The sequence below is a fragment of the Martes martes genome (genome assembly GCF_963455335.1).
Source record: "Martes martes genome assembly, chromosome: 11".
NCBI classification, from domain to species: domain Eukaryota; kingdom Metazoa; phylum Chordata; class Mammalia; order Carnivora; family Mustelidae; genus Martes; species Martes martes.
In genome coordinates this window covers 42,559,227-42,582,313 of record NC_137899.1, presented here as the reverse complement: position 1 = coordinate 42,582,313, position 23,087 = coordinate 42,559,227, and the positions used below count along the sequence as shown (strand labels likewise).

At 36.8% G+C, this 23,087-nt stretch overlaps 2 pseudogenes across 2 annotated transcripts; both read right to left on the bottom strand.

Moving 5' to 3' along the window:
- Nucleotides 1-8,306: 8,306 nt before the first annotated feature.
- LOC308352451 (thymidylate synthase-like) lies at nucleotides 8,307-9,292 on the bottom strand (annotated as a pseudogene). The gene is made up of 2 exons: nucleotides 8,835-9,292; nucleotides 8,307-8,732 (listed from the first exon to the last, which is right to left on the bottom strand). The product of its transcript is annotated as a thymidylate synthase-like (transcript).
- Nucleotides 9,293-9,967: 675 nt separating this feature from the next.
- On the bottom strand, nucleotides 9,968-10,700 carry LOC308352636 (large ribosomal subunit protein uL30-like; annotated as a pseudogene). Its single transcript has one exon. The product of its transcript is annotated as a large ribosomal subunit protein uL30-like (transcript).
- Between the last annotated feature and the right edge of the window lie 12,387 nt (nucleotides 10,701-23,087).

Sequence of the window (23,087 nt, the reverse complement as noted above, 5' to 3'; positions counted from 1 at the left end):
TAAACTAACACAGATGGTTACCCCAATTAGTAGGTAAAGTTAGGATGTACTCTGTGTGACAAATGGTGCCCTCACGTCCTCTCACTTGAGAACTGTTGATTATCCTGAAAACATGCATACAATGGGTTGTATCTGTTTGACTTTATACAAAAGGGTGAGATTCCTTTCCATCATTGCAGTCACTTAGAGGATTGTTTGTGATGGGTATCACTTTCTGGTTTAATGCATATTCAATAATAAAACTGTTTTCTTTCTCTACATCATGGAGAGATTTTCTCGGTTCAGAGATTTGTTTTTAATTGTATTTCCCCTGAATACCCACATCAGTTATTCATTAAATTTCACCCTCTTTTCTAAAACAGAAAATCAGGTGTTTCTCAGATGTTTGAAATTTAAGTTACTGTGTTTGTTTGTATGGGATTGTTAATATTGGATGAAATTTTGACAACTTATACACTTAGATGAGTAATGGTCTTACTAGTCAGTGGGAATTGTCACACATTTGGCCTTTTTTAAAAAAAAAAACAAAACTCCCTTGTCAGATAGATCTATTTATTATTTTTACATTTTTTCTTATTCAGTTTTTAATTAATTTGCCCTCTCAGCCACACACAGAACTTAAAAGATGTGGTGACTGGTTGAACACAATGCCAGATTCAATCAGTTCTTCAACCCTCACCATGAACCACAGAAGCAGAGTGTAAGAGAGGCTTTAAAGGGCTCATGTTGAATTAAATTCTTCATATCACCTTGGAACAGTTCCCTGTTTTGAATATGTTTAGCATGACTGGACATATACATATGTATATCCAGATAGGTCCAACCATGCTGAAAATATATAACTTCTATGGCCAATGAGTCCTCTTCCCTCTATTGCTTTTTTTTAGTAGCAATAAGAAAAGACTGAATTTTCCTGGCTAGAACAACACCTGTTTGCCACAAAAGTTGTTCAAGTCCTAAGTCCAAGGTAGGGACTAACACAGATCAGTGGGGAGAAGCTTTGTTAGTATGAGACATATGCCTTGGGGATGTATTGTGCTAATATGCATTTATTAACTGAATTCCATCTGAAGTTTAATCAGTCTTCAAAGTAAGGAAATGGATTAAATGTCATCTTCTTGTGATAGATGATGACAAGACCTTTTTCATCTCAGACTGATTTTCTACTTTGGCATTTTTTCAGGAAAGATAAGATCCACTTAGAAGCTAGTCTATATACATTTGCACATTTTCTGTATTGAAAAGCTCCATCCTTGTTTTTATAGAAATCTATTTTTATTAATGTTTAATTGCAATTTGAACAAAATGTTCCTCTTGGCTGCATTTCAGGTCCTGAATATTTTCACTGCAAGGTTTCTGAATACACTGATAGATCAAATTACTATGCAAAGTAATATTGTGCGTGTGTGTGTGAAATAAAATATAATATGTGACTGGCCAATTCATGGGTTATGATCTAACCTTCTCCCCTTTTTATTGTATAGTCCTGCAATGCCTGTAACTTTAAACTAATTAGAGATCACTTAAATAATTTTTTGAAATAATTTAAAAGTAACTTTTCATAATTTTGGGGAAGTGTAGTAAATACTCTGCTATGGCATCACAATTATGATTAACATTGAAAAGCCAGTGGAGTATAGTGAGACAACTGAGTTTTTAAATCAGATTTAAATTTAAATTTTAGTTTTACCATTTATCAGCTGTGAGACTTTAATCTTTCTGACTCTCAATTGATTCATCAATAAATGGGGAAAAATAATACCTACCTCTTAAGAGTATTTATGAAAACCATATTTATAAAGCATCTATTGTGCCCAGGATTTAGTAGCTGCTTAAAATAAAAGTCAACCTATTAATGTCATTGTTGTTTCAGAAGTGGTCGGGATGTACACCATTTCTGATTCTCCATAAAGCAAACCATTCAATTTCAGGATGGCCAAATCTGTAGTTAATGTCAGTAAAATAGGATTTGGTCAAGGAGCTCTAAAATATTTTAAAATCTTCAAAGAACTAACACAGTGCTTCTCAACTTAAATGTGCCTGTGAACCACCTGGAGATTTTGCTTGATGGTGATTCTGATTTAGTAGGTTTGCTTGAAGCTGGAGCTTCTGCATTTCAAACAAGCTCCCAATGATAGTGATAATGTTGCCGGCTCATGGACCGCACTTGGAGTAAAATGGCTCAGGTACTAGGCAAGTTCTTGGGATACTTATTATCGTATACAAGGTAGTTTCTTTTTAAATTGGTACACATACCTCTGAACCTACTTTATTCAGTTACCTACTATTAAAAATAGAACATATTTTATATGCCACTCCTTATTTTAAAATTATTTTCTACTTGTCATCCACAAATTGCACAGTTACAGAAACACTAAGATGTACCAAATCCAAATATCCTTATCAGTTAAATATTTGGTGGTGGGGGGGGTCATTCAATTGATTGAATGATTGACTGATTGATTTTTATCCAGCTTTATTGAGATATGATTGACATATAACATTATGTAAGTTTAAAGTATACAATGTGTTGATTTAATACACATGTATGACAAAATGATTACCCCCATGGCATTAGTTAACACCTTCAGTTATGTCATGTAATTATCATTTTGTGCGCCTGTGTGGTGAGAACATTTAAGATTTACTCTCTTAGCAACTTTTAAGTATGCAATACAATATTGTTAACTGTAATCATCATGCTGTACATTAGATCCCCAGAGGCTATTCATCTTATAATTGAACATTTGTATTCTTTGACCAACATCTCTCCATTTTCCCCACCCGTCAGGCCCTGGTTAACCATGCTCTGCCTCTATGAATTAAGTTTTTTAGGTTCCATATGTAAGTGAGATCACACTGTATTTGTCTTTGTCTGACTTACTTCGCTTAGCATAATACTGTCAAGGTCTATATTGTCACAAATAGCAGGATTTCCTTCTCTATCATGGCTGAAAATATTCAGTTGTATATTTATACCATATTTTCTTTCTTTATTCTTACATCAATAGACACTTGTTGTTTTTGTATATTGGCTGTTATAAATAATGCTGGAAATAAAATTGAGAGTGCAGATTTGAGATAGTAATTTCATTTCCTTTGGATATATACCCAAAAGTGGAACTGCTGAATCATACGGTAGTTTTCTTTCTTTCTTTCTTTCTCTCTTTCTTTCTTTCTTTCTTTCTTTCTTTCTCTCTCTCTCTCTCTCTCTCTCTAGAAACCTCCAAAATGTTTTTTGTAGAGGCTGCACCAATTCCAACCAACAGTACACAAGGGATCTCTTTTCTCCATATCTTGTCAAATACTTGGTCGGTATCTCTTACCTTTTTGAACTAGCCATTCTAACAGATGTCTGGGGAAAGCTCATTGTAGTTTGATCAGCACTTCTCTGATCATTAGTGATGAAGAGCATCTGTTGGCCATCTGTATGTCTTCCTTGGAAAAGTGTCCTTAGCCCATTCCCAAGTGTTTTTTAATAACTTCATATTTGTAGAGTTCATGCCTAGCACAGAACCTGGTGGGCAGTAGATGGTCAAGAATTGCATGTTGGTTATCCTGATAGTAATAAGCAGTGTTAGAAGAATGGTTTTCTACCTGGTTACACAAAAATTGCCTGGGGTTCTTTTAAAACATACCCTTCGCCTCTCCCTAGAACAATTAAATCAGCATCTCTGCCAGTAAGTTTTGGTAGATTTAAAACTTCCCAGGTGATTCTAATGAGCAACCAAGACTGACCAATAAAATGAGTATGAGCAAACCTCTAGACATTTTCTTTAAACATCCTACCAGTGGGTTCCTTCAGGTCACGTACATGATTTTCGTTATCATATATCCTGCCTGTGTTCAGCATGAACATATCCTAGAGACCCTCTGCTGCAAGTGAGCAGAAAACGCCCCACAGGAATTTTAATTTCTTAACCATCACTTGCTATCATGGGGCTATTTTTTATTGTTCTCCCTCTCTCTGCTAAGTAGTTTTAGGGAACATTTTACATTTATTTTTATTGCAAAAGAAATACATGCTTAATTTTTTTAAAATCAAGTAATAGATTGAAGGAGTTTAAGTAAAAAACTTCCTCTCGGCGCATCCTTCATTTCTACTCCATTCCACAAAATCCAACCCCATTACCTGGTAATTATCCATGCATATACCCCATGATATATATTCTTACATAAACACACAATACACACAAACACTCAAATTCAGTCAAACCATATTCTGTTGGCAGCTTGCTTGTTCATTTAACAACATATCTTAGAGATATTTCAATTAGCACATACAGCTTGACCGTCTTCTTTTTAAACGATACATATCATTCCATCACGTGGCTACATCATAATTTTTTAGCCAGGGTCCTTATTAAGACACGTACAAAATGTTTCCAGTTTGAAAGTACTGTATTAAAATCAATGCCACAATGATCATCCTTACATATGTCTTTATATAATTTTGCAGTCATATCTGTTAAAAAATGTCTGTGTACTGTTTACCTGCCACTTTCAGCTGCTCTCATTGGCAGTGCCTTCACATCTACCCTTCTGGATTAGCTGAATATGTCAGTCCCCCTTCTGCCTGCCCAATGTCTTATACCTGAGCCTGTTAATCCCCAACCACAGGCTCAATTGTAGCCCATTTCTTAGATCCATCCTAAGAGAAGACAGAGGAGAAGTAAAGGAGAAATAAGAAAGAAATGCCGATTATGTTCCAATTATTGCCAGACAAAGTTGTCCTGAAAGCAATTACACAAAATTGCTTTCTATACTCTAACAATTATAGTTATTTTTACCTATGTTTTTTTAGATGATAAACATGGCCCACAGAAATGAACTGACCCAGGCCAATAGGGGTGGAATTGAGATTCAAAACCCAGGCTCATTTTGTTCTAAGTCCCTAATCTCACAGTCTTTATCTCTTTTCCCCTTCTGTGCTGTTCCAGTGGTAAAGGCATCGGGTCCTACTCACTGTGAGTGAGACTGGGGTGACCTTTGAACTCCAATGTCATTTTGTGAACTGTGGCCCCTCTTCTTACCTAGCAGTGTCTCTGTTCTGGTAACTGACCTATCTTAGACTCTTTCACTCTTTTTTTTTTTTTTTTAATATTACAAAAGTGGTGCATATTTATTGAGCCTTTACATTGCACCAGGGATTGAACTAAAAAAAAAAAAATACACACACACACACACACACACACACACACACACACACACACATATATATACACATGTATATATATACGTGTGTATATATATGTGTATGTATGTATATATTTACACACACACACACACACACACACGTGTGTGTATATATATATATACACATATATCCAGCAAGCATGATCTTGGAATAAGAACATCTTCTGTTTGGCAAGCTAGTTTTGTCTTAAAACATGAATGGTCTCTAGAAAAAGACTATGATTGGTTTCACCACTGTCCACTCTCTACAATGACAATAATCAATTGTGTTACCATATAACTCAAGTAGCACTTAATTGTGTGACAGCCATACTCTAGAACAAACCATCTGGCTGTATGATGCTTACACTGTAGCCAGAAATGGGACGATGGATGACCATCCCCTCCCACCCTGGGGAAGCCATGAGACAGAGCTGTCTCAGTTTTATTCTTGTGCTATCCAACCCAAATCAACACCTCTCATCAGAACCACATCACTCCTGCTTGAAATGCTACCTCTGTTTGGAGTGATACAACATGACAACCTGATGGTCACAGTCTTAAGAATTTGGAAGAGAAGTGAGTGTGAAGATGAGCTTTAAAAATCTCTTGCTTCTGCCTACAAAGTTCTCATCAAATGCAATTCCCTGGGTTGGGGACTTTGATGCTATCTTCCTCCTAAGGAAATTCCACCAGAACTAAAGATCTAAGTAACTCATGGAGCTTGTGGTACTTTATATTCTATGCACCTCATTGTGCCCTTATTCAAATGACTCAGTTGCTGAATATTTATTTATCTTATTCATTCCATTAAGATAGTGTTTGAACCTGTCCTCCCCTCCTCAAATCTTTCCCCCCCTCATTGGTTTGCCTTCCACAAGCTGCCACAATGGTATTTCCAATAAAAATACTTAACTAGAATTAGAAACTGACATATCATTCCTTACCTATTTTTCCGACAGATATATCCTAAGACCAACAGGTGTTCAAGAAATATGTTTTTGACAAATAAAGGAATTAATTAGTGTCAAGAAAAACACATTAAAACAGCAAGCTTATTGTTACCCATCAATCTACATTTTTTTTTTGGTTTTGTGTATTAATGATTCTTCCCAGGGCCAGCAGGAATGTGGTAAATTGAGCATCTTTAAAATCCTTTTTTTCAGGGATGGGGGAACCCTCCTACACTGTCGGTGGGAATATAAGCTTGTGCAGCCACTCTGGAAAGCAGTATAGAGGTTCCTCAAAAAGTTGAAAACAGAGCTACCCTATGACCTAGCAACTGCACTACTGGGTATTTACCCCAAAGATACAAATATAATGATCCGAAGGGGCACCTTCTCCCCAATGTTCATAGCAGCAATGTCTACAATAGCCCAACAATAGCCCATCTAGAATGAGTCTAGATGTCCATCAACAGATGAATGGATAAAGAAGATGGAATATTATGGAGCCATCAAAAAAGAAATTTTACCATGTGCAATGACTTGGATGGAACTAGAGGGTATTATGCTAAGCAAAATAAGTCAGTCAGAGAAAGACAATTATCATATGATCTCACTGATATGTAGAATTTGAGAAACAAGGCAGAGGGTCGTAAAGGAAGAGAGGAAAAAATGAAACAAGAAGAAACCAGAGAGGGAGACAAACCATAAGAGACTCTTAATCTCATGAAACAAACTGAGGGTTGCTGGAGTGGAGGGGGGTGGGAGGCATGGAGTGGCTGGGTGATGGAGACTGGGGAGAGTATGTGTTGTGGTGAGCGCTGTGTATTGTGTAAGTCAGGTTCTGTCACTTAGTAGCTGAGGGAGTCTGGGAATTCACTTGCCCTCTGTGTGCCTCAGTTTACTCATATACAAAATAAGGACAAAAATAGAACTCAAAGGGCTGTTGTGAGATTTAAGTTAGTTAATATATGGAATGTGCTTAGAGCCATGCCTGGATCATAAGACTCATTAAAGACTCATAAAGACTCATAAAGACTCATTCTTGGGCCTTGCTCCTATATCTAAGTTTTTCTTCCAGTACCTCACTTGGTATTCTAAATGTTCTAAGACGAGGTACAAGCCTTCTGCATATCTTTAGGTAAGAAGTTATTAAACTGCCATTTAGCTATAGTGCATGATGTGTGCGTGTTGGGAGGGTGTGAGCAGTATTAATAGGAGATGACATGACATCTTAGTTTTTGCTAAGTAGGGTTCTTGTTCAGTTAGGTTCCCAACAGGAAGTTACTTTACCCAATAAAGGCACATACTATAAAACCTCCCCTTTGCAAAGAGGAAGAACAACAGTGTTGAACCAGGTCATAGATACAGACATAGGGAACCAAATTGGACGGACAAAGAAATAGAGAAGGGTTAAATTCTCCATTAATAAATGCTAGTAGTAGGGATTTTGCAAAGTGCTGTCCAGGGAAGACATACCTTCTTTACAGAACTGAAGGTGACCCTTGAACACATGCATTGGAAAAACTAAGCATTTTCTTGCAACAATGAAATCATCAATATGAGGAAAACAAGATCCCAGCACAGAATAGCTTTAGGTAAGACAGCTGAAGACCCACAGCGGAGAAATCCATAAAAGAAACAAAAAGAAAAATTATCTTTTTCATATTAGATCAAGTTTTTACCAGTTCTTTAGGGAAGAGTAATTAAAATTTAATTCTAATAACTAACCCTTGTGAATCATTTAGACTTTTTTTTTTGCAGAACATTCCTTTATTATAGCAATATATAAAGCAAACATAACTTTAAATGTTTATAAACACAACTGTATGTTACTATAACTGGTGTTAATCAGCTTGCTCAAATTTAGGGGAATAGTTTATATATAATTCTAGAAATTCACTGGCCTTCATAAAAATATGGGATTGAAATGCATGCGTATGTTTTTAAGAGTATATAAACTTTCACTCTCTGACTTTATTCCCAATCTCAGCATTTTCACATGTCCTTGGTAAGCTAGCCAAACTCAGCTAGCCTTTTGTTACTAAGAGAACTCAAGGTTATGTTTGCTAGAGGAAACATCCTTAAAATTTAATGAACAACAACTGCCGGTCACCAATAGAGTTTTTACCTAATCCCTTCTTCCTTTAGGGCAAATGAACTTTCCCTGGGCTTTTGGTCCAACCCTTAAAGACTGCATCTCCTTGGAACACCTCCTTTAAAGGCACTTGAGACATCCATTTCCATTTTAATAGTTGGGTGAAGATTGTACCCTCTTATCTGAAAATCTTCAGCCTTGAAGTCATGGATCGTCTCACCTTTTTGAAGGATTTTGAGCTCCAGGAAAGGCGCTGGTTCTCACTGAAGCTGCATTTTTAGAGGTTCAACATAATTCAGGCAAATATGTGTATCTTCAAAATATGTATGAAGTCACCTGGCTTCAGGCCTGTGATGTGTGTGATCATATAGTGAGCCAGGTGTGGAGGGCCAAGTTGAAGGGCACAGCCAAAACCATGTCTCCTTCCCTCCAGTACAGCTGGCAGGACAGCTCACCGCTCACCATGGAGATCTGGGAAAGGGCATGGCAGGGAGATAGGGCCATAAAAGGAAGTGCTTTTGGATTCCAACCACACAAGATAATTCTTCTGTCCTTGAGTTTGATTTCAACTGTGCGAAACATCTTTTGCAGTTAGTCTACTTCTTAACCTGAATAATCTGAATCCTCATCTTTGTATTCTGCCCCAAAATGCCTTCTCCACTGAGAGCCATAAATTGGACCTAAATCCCCTTTTCTCTGTTGGAAAATCCCAGGTTGTCCAAGAAGTCTCAGGAGGCATTGACTTCCCAGATTTTCACTCCCTTAGGAGACAGTTCCTTAGCATTTGTAAAGCCCTTGACAAACCACTGCAACTCCTCCAAAACACTCTTTCAGAATATATGTGTTGTTATCAGCAGAGGAAATTCATCTCTCAGGCTGTAGTGCGCCTGCGTGCCAAACACCACAGCATGCTGGTGCCAGCGCTCTCATCCTTCTGGAACCTTCAGTGAAGGATGTGCTGGATCTGCCCCAGGTACTGCAGCTTCCCATGGGGTGGAGGCCAAGGGCTCCATACCCCACCTCTATGTGGTGGGCGGGGACAGGCGTTGCAGCTTGGAGCGGGGGGAGGAGGCATGGATGTGGGGTCCCCCCAAACCAAGGTGCACAGTGGGGGCTGGTGGGCAAGGTGGTTTGACCCTTCTGTGCACTTCTTTTCCCCTCATTTACTCTTTTCTGAGAAACCTGCTTCCTTGGACAATTACTACATGAACACACACGTGGAGCCTTGATAATGGTATATAGTGTGGCCGGGTGAGCAGAGTTTGACACAAAACAGCCCACACTGAGAATTCTGGATTGGTCACATAACCACCTATGTCAGATAGTTTTCAAGAATGACCACACAGTATCTGTCATCCCACCCATTCTCACATCAAGAGGTGTAATTGAATTATCCTCTAGTTGAAAATGGGTAGATTGTGACTTTCTTGAAACCAAGAATGTGATAGAAATACACTGTGTGACTCAAAAGCTAGGTCAGAAAAGGTGATGTAGCTCCCCTTGCTTGCAAGACACTTGTGTTGAAAATCTGAGTCACTGTGTAAAGCAATCCAAGTGTGCTGAGGCTGCCATGCTATGAGGAAGCCCAAACTAGCTCACATGGAGAAGCTCTGAGACTCTCTCTCTCTCTCTAGATAGGTAGGTAAGTGGGTTAGGTGGGTAGATAAATAGATAGCCTTATTTTTTTTTTCAACTTGAAAGTAGTCATCTATTAACTGACCAGATGACAAAAATAATCATGGTAGATACCTTAGTTCGTCCTTCTGATAAACCTATTGATCTGAACTTCTCCCTTGCCAGCATCTCCACCTTGCACAAAATGGGAGGTCGTCATCTTCCTTCCCCCATCTTGGAGAAGATAATTTGAAGGATCATCAGAAGTTGTTTGCCTCTTTGAAATGTTTTCCAACAGTATAGACCTGAATCAGACCCACCTCCCTGCAGATGCTGCCATATTTACGAAGAGATTGAGCGATCAGTGTGTTGTCTGTCAGGTAGTTTGCTTCTTGTTGATTTTGCCATAACCACCCTTGTAGTTCAATTTATTCACTGGTTTCAGGTTTGGGTACCCCCCGTGCTATATATATTGTACCATAATCCTTAGCATGTTAACTGAAGCCTTGTTGAGCTTAACAAAGTGCTATGGAATATTTGACAAAGCCGAAGAAGTTGTAATACCTTTGAAACTTTTGGGCTCACACCATTGATACCTTATTCTGATGACCAATCCAGTCTCGGTTCCACAGGTACATAGAAGTTTCCAGCTTTTCTTGCTATCCTAACCATTCGAATCTCAGTTCTGTACACCTTCCTTGTAATAATGCTTAGCTTTTTCATCAGTAAGCTTCCTCCTTTTGAAGCATCTTTTGGGCAAACTTCTTTCTCTTGATGCTTTATCTGCAACTTTGTGAAATTCCTTTGCTTCTCCTTAAAATTTCTGGCAAAGCTGGAACCTTCTTTCTCTTCTCTTCCACACTCTCCATGGTTCCAGTCAGAAAAGAGCTATAAATAGATACCTTGATATCAGTGTATCTTGAGAGAGAAAGGGAGACCAGGTTTTAGCTGCTCTAGCCCTTAAGTGTTTCAGTTTAGCTGCTATCTAACCACAGCCTTATAAATGACCCTAAGAGACAATGGCCCAACTGAACCTTTCTCAAATACCAAGTCCATACAATAACATGATTGTTTTATGCCACTAAATTATAAAGTGAATTGTTACAATGCAGTAGTAATTTAGGATTAGCATCTTCAGCAAGTCACTTGATTCCTAGGAATCTTGGCTTTCTTAACTATGAAATAAGGGTGTGGATAACAACTAAAGAGGGTAAGTATTAAGCTAGCCCACATGATGAACTGCTAGTGGCAAGACCCATCCTCATGTGCGGGTCTACTACTTTATAGCTCCTCCTCACTGCCCCATTTCACTGTGGGTAAGCAATCACTCCTTTCTATTGTTGACATTATGACAAAATTTCAAAACTTTTATATATTTTGAAATCAACAGACAAAACACTATATGGTTTGTATGAAGTTAAATAAGTTTCTTCTCACTGGTTCACAGGAGGTAGGACATGAAGAGTCTTATGGACACGAAAATGTGTTGTTTAGGAGAAGTAATATGTTGAAGCACTATTAACCACTAAGCATAAATTAGTTCACCAGATTAGTCACCAGACAGGTTCCAAGGACCTAAGAACAACAAAACAGCTGGAGGTGTAGAGAATTGGGGGGTAGGAATTAGAAATATGTCAGCAGTGGAATGCAGCCAAATTGAAGGCTGAATTGAAGGTACTTTCTTCACCTCTGCTCATTGGCCCAGAGGATCCCTCCAGTGTCTTAGAGCCTATGACATTTACTAACATTTCTTGTTGATTACCAGTTTGCATAGCTCCTCAGAATGTCCTCGATCTAGACCTGTTGTGGGTACATGTGTTTGTGTGCACATGTACGCATGCATTGGGGAGGAAAAAATTTTAATTCTACCTTCCTAGTTCTTTGGCTGGTCTACTAATCAAATTAACATAAAAAATTAACAAGACCAAACAAATTTAATTATGTATGTGTGGGTGACCCATAAGAATATGAGACCTAAGGACAAGCCGGGTAGTTGAGGCAGTTGAGGCTTGTATGCCATCTTGAGTTACAGAATGGGAAAGGGACCTGGGGTTTTAAAGGGGAGGAGGATGATTCACAGGATGATAAGGAGAGAGGATGTATGGTAATTATATTTTTGTCCTGTCATACAGATAGGTCATTCAGATAAAAATGTTATCCCTTGGTAATAGCTTTCTTTCTATGCCAGGCATCTATCTAAATTCTTTTAGGTAGTTTCAAGGAGAGGTAAAAGTTATTCCTGAGTCTGCTGGGTCTTGATTGGCTGCAGCTCAAAATGGGCTACATTTTGGGGAGACTTGTTCTGAACACCTTCAGTGTAAGAAGGGAGGGATAAGGAAAGTACTGTGGTGATAGATACATAACACACAGCTCTTTTCTTTCTGTAGAAAGAAAAAGCCCTGATTTTCAGCATTTTCTGATTTCCATGGGGTAATGGCCAATTTCAGGCTACCAATTTGACATTAATGAGCACAGAGTTGGGAGGGCCTGAGTAGTAGTAGCACACCATTATATTGTTTCCATCATACACATGTAATAGGCATAAATAACTTCAAAAACATAGTTAACAATAAAATATAAGAAATTAGGGTGCCCGGGCTCAGTTGGTTAAATGTCTGACTCTTGATTTTAGTTCAGGTCTCAATCTCAGGGTCATAACTTCAAGCTCTACACTGGGTTCCCAGCCTACATAAGAAAAGGAAAGAAAGACAAAGAAATAAAGAAAGAAAGGAGTGTACAATAGTAAAATTGCAAAATGTGAGGTTTTGAGAATTCATTACCTTTGTTTTTAATGCAATTTATTTATAATTTTATATAATTTAATTTTTAACAAGGGCTCTATTTAACGATGGTCTGGCAGAATTCCTAACAATTTAGCAAATGGCTCTCACCAATCCATAGGAGACATATCTGGTATATCACTGGAGATTAGTTAATAATTCTACATCAGCAATTACCGCAGATCTCAGAAAAGGCTTTCCAGTAGTTATGCCACTTCAGGGGAGCAGAATTTGCCACTTCAAGATATGCTACTACCTCCACTACCATTTCCAGCTAAAGACAAAAGAAGTTGACATGAGGGATGGGGAGTCAGTTATCAGGCAAAGCACAGTTAACAAGAGTTAAGTAGTTACACAAATTTAAGTCAGCAGCTTTCTCCACTGATAAGAATTTCTAGAAATGTAGTCATTCTTCTATTCCTGGTCCAAGAGAGGGGGACACCCCTAGAAATGGAGATTTTCCTTAAAAGTGTCAATGGTAGCTTGGGCCATTTAAGAGTTACTAAGTTTTTTTCTAAGTCTCTCCCATGTATACAGGAGGTATGTACGTTATTAAACTTGTGTTTGTCTTTTTCTCCTATTAATCTATCTTCTATTATAGAGGGATCTCAGTCAAAATCCTAGAAGGTAGAAGGGGAAATTATTTTTCTTCCCCAACAGCATAAAAATGGTACAGTTGCATGGAGACATTCATATCCTGCATGGGTGCTTGGGTCTGAGTCACCTCTGGCAGCCTTATTCATTTAGCCAAGTGCTTGCAAATGGGGCCATTTCCTATGGTACCAAGACCTGACTTGAAAAAGACTTAGGAGTCTTGCTTCCAATACCCGCTACCTCCTTTCAAGCCATTTCTCTCTTGATCCAGTGCTTAACTATGTAACTATGTATCGATTAATTTTATCCTTTTCTATACTTTTTATGTATTTAATAACCTAAAAGTGCAATCAGACAAATAACCAGGAAATGTTAATCACATATGCTGTGCCATAGACTTTCGGAAAATTATAAGGAAGAGTACAATAAAATCCCCAGCCCTGAAAGAGTCTATAATCTAGGCACAGAGGTAAGACTAACACTTCAATCACAAAAGCAATAAAATATAGTGGATGTGTGTAATAAAAGGTGAAATGTTATGGCACAGACCATAACTGTCATTGAATTTCAGAGGAGTTGAGAAAACAAAAGGAAACACAACTGAGTTTACCCTCTTGGTTTATAAATACAGGGCTTATGATGATTATTAACCAGTTAAGTGGAAGTGAGGCCGGATCCAACTGTCCTAGATTCCATGCCATCCATTTAATCCACTCAGTACTTGAGCAGCTCTCCTTCCCAGGACACTGTTCTCAGGATGACTTCTCCATTAAGAGATAGAATGCCTGGGGCTCACAAACAAGTTTTAATTTCTTTCTAATCAGAGGGAAAAAATCCCTAAATTTTAGGTTCAAGAAAAGTTTTTATATATGCTATTAATATATTTGTCTTAATGCCAATGTAGTCATAAATTATAATTTTTAATATTTTTTATTTGCCACCTCAAAATGTATCTCTTTGGCATGTGGATTGTTTTAGGCTGATTATTTTTGAGAAACAGAAGGCTCAGGAATCTTTTTTTTTCTTCCCTCTAATTGCCTAAAGGAATTAGAGGACCTATTCCAGGAAGGGAGCCATCACCATATACCTGTCATATAATATGAAAATCATAGAATATGAACATGGTAGACAGGCGAGAGCCGGCAAGATCTGTTTGATTGAAGTCCTCTCTATGTCCCATACAGGCAAGGCCCAGCAAACATTTGTTTACCAAACATTTACCCTTTTCCACCTTTTTGTGAATTGCTTTACTTTCCTTTGAAGTTCCAGACTTTTACGCTCTTCTCCATCGTTTAGGAGGGCATATATATCTTATTTTGTCTGATTATCTTTGGAATCTCTCATGTTAATGTGGACTCCTTCCATGTATATAATTAAATTTTATTTTTTCCTGTTAATTTGTCTCATGCCAATTTCATTCTTTTTGTTTCAAATTTTTATTTTTTTTATTCAAGTATGATTAACATACATTGTAATATTAGTCTCAGGTATACGATATAATAATTCTACAATTCTATATATTTCTCACTGCTCATCAAGACAAGTGTATTGTTAATTACCTTTATCTATTTTACCCATCTCCCACACACACCTCCTCTCTGGCAACCAGTTTTTTCACTGTACTTCAGAGTTTTTTTGTCTCTTTTTTCTTTGTTGATTTGTTTTGTTTCTTAAATTCCACATATGAGTGAAATCATGTGGTATTTGTCTTTCTCTGGTTGACATATTTCACTTAGCATTATACCCTCTAGGATCATACACATTGTTGCAAATGGCAAGATTTTATTCTTTTTTAGGGTGGAGTAATATTCCATTATCTATATATACACCACAAGTTATGGTAAATAATAACTGCATAAACATAAGGGTGCATATATTTTTTGAATTAGTGTTAGATAAATACCCAATAGTGGAATTACTATATCATATGGTGTTTCTATTTTTACTGGGGTTTTTGTTTGTTTGTTTGTTTTTAGGAACATCCATATTGTTTTCCACAGTGGCTGCACCAATTTGCATTCCTATTAATAGGACACAATGGCCCCTTTTTCTCCAGATCCTCTCTAACACTTGTTATTTTTTTGTCTTTTTGTTACTAGCCATTCTGACAAATATAAGGTGATACCTCACTGTGGTTTTAATTTGCATTTCTCCTTGATGAGTAGAAGCTGATGTTTCTTTTCATGTGTCTGTTGGCCACCTATATGTCTTCTTTGGGAAAAATGTCTGTTCATATCATCTGCCCATTTTGAATTGAATTCCTTTTTTTTTTTTTTTTTGGTGTTGAGTTGTATAAGTTCTTTCTATTTTTTATTATTAACCCCTTATCCATAGATCATTTGCAAATATCTTCTTCCATTCAGTAGGTCACCTTTTTGTTCTGTTGATGGTTTCCTTTGCTGTGCAAAGGCTTTTTATTTTGGTGAAGTCCCAATAGTTTAATTTTGCTTTTGTTTCCCTTGCTTGAGGAGCAAGGGAAAAAAGTTTCTGAGGCTGATGTCAAAGAAATTACTATCTGTGTTTTCTTCTAGGAATTTTATGTTTACATGTCTCACATTTAAATCTTTAATCCATTTTGAGTTTATTTTTGTATGTGGTGTAAGAAAGTGGTCCAGTTTCATTCTTTTACTTGTAAATGTCCAATTTTGCCAACACCAGTTGTTGAAGAGGCTGTCTTTTCCCCATTGTATATTATCGCATCCTGCGTCATAGACTAATTGCCATATAAGTGTGAGTTTATTTCTGGACTCTCTATCCTGTTTCCTTGACCTATATGTCTACATTTGTGCCACTGACATATAATTTTGATTACTACAGCTTGTAGGATATCTTTCATTCTGAGATTGTGATACCTTCAGTTTTGTTCTCTTTTAAGATTACTTTGGCCATCTGGGGTCTTCAGTCATTCTATACAAATTTTAGGATTATTTGTTCTAATTTTGTGAAATATGTCATTGGTACTTTAATAGGGATTGCAATGAATGTGTAGATTTCTTTGGGTAGTATGGGTATTTTAGCAATATTGGCTCTTCCAACCCATGAGCATGGAATATCTTTCCAATTGTTTGTATTGTCTTCAGTTTCTCTCAGTATTTTATATTTTTGGAGCACAGGTCTTTTACCTCCAATTTATATATATATTTTTTTGGTGGAGAAAAGAAGCCCAGGAAGACAAAAGTGCCTCAGGCCCATGATAGTCATAATAAGGCTCTGACTATTTTAGGCACTGGGAAAAAATAAAATGGTTAATAAGGCAGACAAGGACCTACTTTCATGGAGCTTTCATTCTCCTTGGGGGGTGGGACGGGTGGCGGGAACCATTAGGAAGCCAGTAAACAGATCAAGAAGCAAAATAATTGCAGGCAGTGATAAAGGAAAGGCTATAAGAAAATAAAGCATGGTTTTATACAGAGGGACAAGGTGGGGATGTTTCTAAAAAGAACTTTCTGAGGAAGCTGAGCTCTGAATGATGAGAAAAAGCCAGTCCAGTATAAAGATGCAAAGGAAAAGCTTTCCAGACAGAGGGAACAGCATGGACAAAGGTGTTGAGTCAGGAATGACCTTGGTGGGGTGGAGAAGCCAAAAGCCCAGTGGGTTGAAGTTTAGAGGAAAAGGAAAGTAGAACAGAAGAGTTGGAAGTAGTAAGAGGGGCTATTGCATGAAGGCTTGAGGCCTTAAATTTGGTGAAGAGCATAGTGGGAAACCACAGTAGATATTTAAACAGAGGAAAGACAGGATCACAATACACACATCACAATAAGATCACTCTAGGTTCAGTGTGAAGAACTGCCTTGAAATGGGGGAAACCAGTTAGGAAGTCTGTGCATTGATGATTGTGCATTAATGGGTGAGTGATGCTATTCCTGCATCAGATGGGAGGGAAAGGATTGATCTGGGATGTATTTTGGATGTAGAATAGCAGGAGGAGGTGTTGGAAGAGTAGGAAAGAGTATTAGGATGGAAAGAAGCCCTTAGTAGGCTTCTGGAGGAGATGATTATGCAGTTGGAGGAATGGATCATTTCATAAAGAAAATAAAAACTGTGTTTCACCAACATGAAAAGAGCTTAATTTAGATTATTAGACTATAAAAATTTACCAATGTTAATGGGCTAAAATGTATGTATGCTCCAATTGCAGTTTTTGTAATATTTTGTAATATTTGGTACTCAAAAGCTATTAAGAAAAAGAGTGAGTTAAGTTCATATTGCTTATGAGTCAGAAGATGCACTGCATTATGATAATTTTAATTGTCCTGAAATACATTTTATTGAAATATTTTATTGTTAAGTGAGCCACATAGGAAAGCCAAATTTTGTATTCAAAGAGTACTCAAAAACAAATGTAAACAGTATATAAATAGAAACAAAAGATAATTGTAATGAGTATTTCATGAAACATTGACATAATTCCTCTGTATTATAATTTGAATCCACTATGTAAAACTGAAGCACAATGGAATGGATAAAAAATGTTTAAATTAATAGAATCTTATATGTGTGTAACAGAAGCATGAGAATCATCTGAGGGAAGCCACAGTGAACTTCAGAAATTATTTAACCTTTCTAAGCCCTGTCTTCTAAAATGTGATAATGCTCAGCTCATAGCATAAGGTTAAATAAAATAATGTATGTTGCAGCCTCCTATTTCAGTGGATGTTTTAACATTTCAGAGATGTGGTCTCTGAAGTTAAAAAAAAAGTTAACAAACTAGTTAAAAAGACAGTTTTGTTTTTTTTTTTTAAAGATTTTATTTATTTATTTGACAAAGATCACAAGTAGGCAGAGAGGCAGGCAGAGAGAGGGGGGAAGCAGGCTCCCTGCTAAGCAGAGAGCCCAATGCGGGGCTCGATCCCAGGACCCTGGGATCATGACCTGAGCTGAAGGCAAAGGCTTAACCCACTGAGCCACCCAGGCACCTCTAAAAAGACAGTTTTAATCCAGTTAGTCTCTTAAACAAAATAGTGGGACAAACAGATTGCAGGACAAAAATTTTGACTACTATGGAAGAAAACAGCTTTATTTTTCCAGCTTTATTAAGGTCTAATTGACAAATAAAATTGTCACATATATTTAAAGTATACGATGTGATGATTTGATATACATATACTTTGTGAAATGATTATCACAATCAAGTTAATTAAGGTATCTATCACCTCACATAGTTACCTTTTGTGTATGTGTGGTAAGAATGCTTAAGATTTACTCTCCTAGCAAATTTCAAGTATACAACAGTTACTTACTATGGTCACAAAGTTGTACATTAGATCCCCAGAATTTAGTCATCTTACAACTAAAGGCTTATACTCTTTGACCAGCATATTTTCCCCCACACCCCAACCCCTGGTAACTACAATTCTATTCTCTGTTTCTATGAGCCTGACTTTTTTAAATTTTTAGATTCTACATGTAAATGAGATCATACAGTATGTATCTTTCCCTGTCTTACCTACTTCATTTAGCATAATGTCCTTTAGGTACATCCATGTTGTTGCAAATTGCAGGATTTGTTTCTTCCTCCTGGCTGAATAATATTCTGTGTGTGTGTTGTGTGTGTATGTGACATCTATATCCATTCATCCATTGATGTACAACCAGATTGTTTTTGTATCTCAGCTATTAAGAATAATGCTGCAATGAACATGGAGGCATATATCTCTTAGAGATAGTAATTGCATTTCTTTTGGATGTATACCCAGAAGTAGGATTTATGGGCCATACGGTAGTTCTATTTTTAATTTCTTGAGGGTCCTCCATACTGTTTTCTATAGTGGCTGCACCATTGTTCATTCTACGGATAACACAAGGGTTCCCTGTTCTCCACATCTTTGTAAGCACTTATCTCTTATCATTTTGATGAAAGCCGTCCTAACAGGTCTCATTGATATCTCACTGTGGTTTTAATTTGCATTTCCCTGATAATTAGTGATTTGAGCACCTTTCATAGGCTCCCTGCTGGCCATTTAGCATAGAACTTATAAGGAATGTTAAGCCTACTTTAATAGTGTTGGGTTTTACAGAAAAATTAAAATAATATCCATATTACATTTAATATCTAGATATGTGCAATGATATACTGTGAGAATTCAGAGAAATTATAGAAGTCAGATAGTCTAGTGGTTTCCAGACTTTGGGATTTATAGACCAGGAAATTTTCTGGAAAAAAAAAAAAAAAAAAAGAGATAAAAATGAGAGACTGACATAGGATTGGCAAACTTTTGATTTGTTGCTATCATAAGATAAAATAACCACTATCACCTTCTATTAAATTGAGTTCTTAAAATAAGACATTCTTATGCCAAACTTTTATTTAAAAAACTTACTCAAAAATACAAAACACTGGTTCATGGTTTTGTTTTGTTTTGTTTTGTTTTGTTTTGCAAATTACAACCAGTTACAAAATATTGGTTCATATTTTCTATTTTTTGACAGACTATTAAATATTTGTTATGATCTAATTGGCAATTGTTGACATCTATGCCCATTGGCAGTTGAAAATTAATCCAGTACTCCAATTTTTCAAATGATGGGAAGCTCACTGACAACAAATCACTGGGTGACTCATCAAGTTTGAAAATAAAGACAACCAAGATAAGTTCACTTAATATGGTAAAATTTACCATATTATTTCTTATACAGCTTGATTTTTAATTCCTCTTGAAAACATGTATTCCATTGATATACCTTTTATTTACATATACTATAATTATACCAAATACACATTGTTCTGCTTATTCAAATGGTTTTAGCAGGATCTCATAGATGGCATTTTACTGTGTGTATAACTATGTTAGGGTTACACTTTAAAAATCTGTAGATTTTCCCATAGTTCAGATTAGTCTCCCTCTTGAGAATATTTTGTATTCAATTATTCTTTTGACAAGCACCAGTCCATATTATTTCATGTCTCCTGGGCTGCCCGAGGCTGACATAGTAGGCACTAGGGTAGGAGAAGATTTGAGTGGCAAAGAGAGGATACCCAGAGGGCTCAGAATCAGGGCAAGTAAAGAGGGGTTAGCCTGGTACCACAAAATAAAATGGGAGGTGGCATTTTATCCAAATGCAAGACAAAAAAGGATTGTGCTGACTGTGACAATAGTATTAATAGTTAACTCTCATAATTCTTCTCTTCTTTAAGATAAGAATCGGGTAATAATGAGGTCATGGAAGGAGAGGCTTCTGGGAACGACTTTGAAGGGGCCAGTTAATTCCTTGCTGTAATAAGTTCATAACTGAAGCAGAGATTCTGAGCTCTATTTTTCTCTTTCATCTCACTCATGATGCTTCAACTCCTCAGTCCACTTCAGCCAAGGAAAAGGTACTGGTCTCCTAATATAAATTTGAGAGCTGACAAGGGAGGTTTTGGAAACTATGATTGCTCTAAAGAATGTATGTGAAACCTTGTAGAATGATAGGCAATTAAAGTAAGAGATATACAGAAATGTCAAAATTTATTATCCCTGGGCAGAGGGATTATAAGCACTCTTTATTACTTGTTCTTTTCCGTAGTTTTCAGATGTTCTCCTATACACATATATCAATTTTACAAGCCCAAGAAACATGTTACATATGCAGAAGGAAAAAAACCACACCCAGCCAGTGTGGACAACTGATTCAATTGAATATAGAGAATTTTGTCAGTAAAAGCAGAATAATTTCCCACAAAATCCTTATATTTTAAGTACTAATGGAATAATACCTTAAACTAGAATAGAGAGGTGTTTTGTGGGTTACATAAGTAAATTATTTGCTTTATCAAAGGAAACCTGTAAAGTAATTATATTTAATATGCTTAATTCCTGAACTGTGCCTTCTTAGAAATATCATAAGTCTTAAAAAGGAGGCAATATGAACCATGGTTCAGTTTCCTTTGTAAAATTGCAGGAGGTATTCTAAGGAGAATGATGTGGGAGAAGTTACAACACAACTACCTTTCCAGGGACTTAATTTGGCAAGTAGAACTCTAGGATGAGTGGAAACATATCAGAGATGTGAGGGGCCAGTGAGTTTGAGGTGATTGGTGTGGGTAGAGATCCCCTAGCAGTAGAGAGCTCCTTCCAAAAACTCCTCCACCTTGAGTCACTCCCCTGTACCTGGGTAAATGTAGATTATTTTTTAGCCAACTCTGTGGCAATTAGACTCCTGCTTCCTGTATAGAGGACAGAATACCCTAGTCATTTGAAAATCAATGTATTGACATTTGAATCCAACCTTTAAGAGTGATTGACCTATATGGCATATTACTGAGTTGATTTCATTGGAGATCTTTGGCCTATATTTCTTTAAAGCACTATTGTAGATTTTAAAGGAAAAATGCCTTTGCCATTGACTGTGTAGGAAGACCCAGTGCCATGTTTATATGTATATATATATTTATATATATATATTTATTATTATATATTATATATATATAATATATATAATATATATTATATTATATATAAATATATATATATATATTTATATATATCTAAACCAGTATTAAGTAGATTGGAACTTGAATGACTAAAACAGTTATAAAATTTTAAAATGAAACTAGCACAAAAAAATTCTTTAATGTCCTCCATCCTTTTATCCTAAAACAAAGTTGATAATTGGTGACATGTAATGCTACCACTGAGAAATTGTGTTTCTTTTTAATATTTCTTTTTTGGAAGGAATATTAAGTGCTTACATTAAGTACTTCTACTTATCTCTATGTGATTCTGTGAAAAGACAACCGGTTGACTCTTGTTCAGGTAAAAACACAGCAAAAACCAAATTTAAAGGCTAAGAAAAATTAATTATACGTGCCAGAAACATGAATGATAATTCTTCACAAAAAAATTTAGATAACAGTTGAACTCACAGGACTTCACTCCTGATGGCAAATCACACAGGCTCAGTTCTACATGCCAAGGGAATGACTTTATCTTTTTTTTTTTTTATATTTTTATTTATTTATTTGACAGAGATCACAAGTAGGCAGAGAGGCAGGCAGAGAGAGGAGGAAGCAGGCTCCCTGCTGAGCAGAGAGCCCGATGCGGGGCTGGATCCCAGGACCCTGGGATCATGACCTGAGCCGAAGGCAGAGGCTTTAACCCACTGAGCCACCCAGGCACCCCGGGAATGACTTTATCTTTTAAGTGTTGCCTGCTCCCCTTTCATTCTAAGGACTGTGCTAGATGGGAATTTTAAAGTTTGGGGTTATTACATAATCAGCTTAGGAGAAGCAGAGCTGAGAGAGATGTTATGAAACTTCTCACCCAGCTTCCTTGTTTTCATGTTTTTGAGAGGAATGAAAACAATAGGATAGAGGAAAAACTTGAGACATTACCCTAGGTCACATAGAAAGACGATTTGCTAATTACATGACAGTTACTTATATGGTTTAATTATTTTTATGACAACCCTTAAACCTATGTTTCTCCCTCCTTCTTCACTGAATTTCCATTTTCTTTGGGGACTGTTATGATTAGGGTAGAATCCTGAGGTAATCACAGCATATCCACATACCCATTCTGATGGCTATCCAGTATCCAGCATTCCCAGTTCTTTATTGCTGAGTTCTAGCCTATGAAACACCTGTTCTTATCATTTTTCTCTGTATTGAACACAAGTATGCATATGAGTATGCATAGACCTGACACACTTGTGGCCGTGGGCTCATAGTCCCAATGGACTTAACTGCAATGCTTCCCCTTCTACTCAAGAAAGAGCAATTGACTACAGTAGTGATACTCTTTCCAGAAAAAAAATATATACTAAAAAAAAAGTTCATTAGTTAAATTGTTCACGTACTTCAAGATATTTCTAGCCATATCTCCAAACTGACCATGACTATGGGCACTAATATTCCATTGAGAAATGTTGCTTTGTAAAGTCACTTCGTTTGATTTAATCCTT